Source organism: Elephantulus edwardii, unplaced genomic scaffold (genome assembly GCF_000299155.1).
Source record: "Elephantulus edwardii isolate Elephantulus edwardi_28Jun2011 unplaced genomic scaffold, EleEdw1.0 scaffold00019, whole genome shotgun sequence".
NCBI lineage: Eukaryota > Metazoa > Chordata > Mammalia > Macroscelidea > Macroscelididae > Elephantulus > Elephantulus edwardii.
The window spans coordinates 17796660-17799118 of NW_006399769.1; positions in this window are offsets into that span (position 1 = coordinate 17796660).

Below are 2459 nucleotides of genomic sequence, written 5' to 3' on the forward strand. Positions count from 1 at the left end.
CGGCACATAACAACAACAACAACAACAACAACAACACAATACTTGAGTGTTTGGAGATTCCCCTGCTTCTCCACGTCATCCATCATTTTTATGATCCACACAATCATATAAAAATCACCCATAAACATCTTTATAGTGTTCTTTGCTTTCAGCCAAGATCTATCTCACATTCCTCATTCCACAGCCTCTTCTGAATCCACCTTAAGTTTCTGACAGTTCCTTGTCGATGTACTGTTATTGAGTAATCCTTCTGATCTTTAGAACATCAATGGCATGGTGTCTGCAATCACAGCAACACACCACCACAGTAAAGCACACACACAAACAAATGGAGTGATTGTTGTTACTGTTGTGAGGTGTCTTTGAGACAACTACTACTTACAGAGACTCTATGAACAACAGGTGTGAGCCTTGCCTTCCTCTACCACATCCTCACAGTCTCTAATATACACAAGCCCATTGTTACAGTCACTGTCTCCCTCTTTTTCTCTGACTCTCAACCTTTCCTCGTGTGATATTTTTTCCCAAGGACAAATCCTTCCTGAAAACATATCCAAAGTATCTGAGAAAGTGCCATCATCCTGGCCTCTAAGAAGCACCTGGGCTGTACTTTTTCCAAGACAGACAGGATATTGGATACTCTTATCCAGCACCACAATTAAAAACATCAATGCTTTTTCTGTCAACCTCAATCGTTTTTTAATCTTTCAGATGTTTGGGAGGCAGTTAGAAACATCACAGATTAGATCAAGATATCTTAGTCTTTAAACTTATTTCATTGCTTTTCAGTACTCTAGATAGATCCTTGATAGCAGACTTCCCCAAAGCAACATGTCTTTTGATTTCTTGACTGTTGCTAACATGAGAATTGATTGTGGATCCAAGTAAAATAAAGTCCTTGACAATTTCAGTATTTCTCCATCTGTCATTATGTTGTGGCTGTTGTATTGTTGTAGTGATGAGGATTTGGGGGTTTTATGTTGACATATAATCCATACTGAAGGCTGCAGTCTTTGATCTTTTGCAGTAAGTGTTTCAAGTCCTCTTCACTTTCAGCAAGCAAGGCTGTGTCTTCTGCATAACATACGTTACTCGTGAACCCTCCTCCAATCCTAACACTATATTCTTCTTCATAAAGGCTAGGTTTTTGAATGATTTATTCACAATAAAGATTGAATAAGTATGAAAAAAAGATACAACCTTGATGTCTTTCCTGATTTTAAGCCATGCAGTGTTCCCTCATTCTGTTCAGACAAACAACTTGTTAGTCTATGTGTAGGTTTCACATGAGCACAATTGAGTGTTCTGAGATTTCCATTCTTTTCAATGTTATCCATAATTTTTTTATTATATGAACAGTTAATTGCCTATACATAGCTAGTAAACCACAAGTATCTTTCTGATATTTTCTACTTTTAGCCAAGATGTATCTGACATCAGCAGTGATATCCCTCATGCCACAGCCTCTTCTGGACTCAGTTTGAATTGAAAATTGACTCTGAAAATGGTACTAGACTGTAAAGAGAACAAAATAAAAGGAAGAAATGCTGAAGAGATGACACAACAGAGATTACCAGATGATGTCAATGGACAACTCAAGAAAACAAAGCAACATATTATAACGTAATGGGCAAAGTACTGGAGTTAGAAAGCCAAAGAGGAAGGAGAGATTTGGTATTTCTCAAGCTGAAGGAATTTAAGGACAAATTCAAGCCTCAATTTGCAATACTGAAGGATACTATGGGCAAAATCTTGAGTTATGTAGAAAGCATAAAAAAACCCTGGAAGGATTGCATTGTCACTACACCAAAAATAACACATATATCAAAATAATTCAGCCCTGAATTGGCCCACTAATCTACGTGAAGCAATTTAGAAAACAGCGACCTGCCAAATTGATTGAAAGAGATCTATAGTTGTTTCAACTCCAAAAAGAAACAATCCAGCAGGCTGTGGAAATTATAAAACAATATCATTAATGTTGCAGGCAAGTAAAATCTTGTTGAAGATTTTTCAGCAGTGCCTAGAATAATATATTGACAGAGAACCACCAGAAATTCAAAGTACTGTCAGAAGAGGCTGCCACATAAGACAATTACAATAAATTACCATAATTATTTAATTAATTATAATATATGACCAACATACTTTATATTGCCTTTCTTTCCACCTAACTTATCTCTTTATTAATTTTGACTTCTACTCCCTGCCTTCCTAATCCTAGTTGTTGTTCTTGATAGGTGCTGTTGAGTCGAGTATGACTCATAGAGACCCTGTGAACAAAAAGATCTGAACCCTGTTCTGTATTGTGCCATCCTCGCACTTCCTAACACACAAGAGTTCATTGCAGCAGTCACCTTGTCAATCTACCTGGTTGAGGGTCTTCCTCTCCTTCACCACCCTCCACCCTTCCCAGTATCATATCCTTCTCCAAGAAATAGCCCTACATAGCAACATGC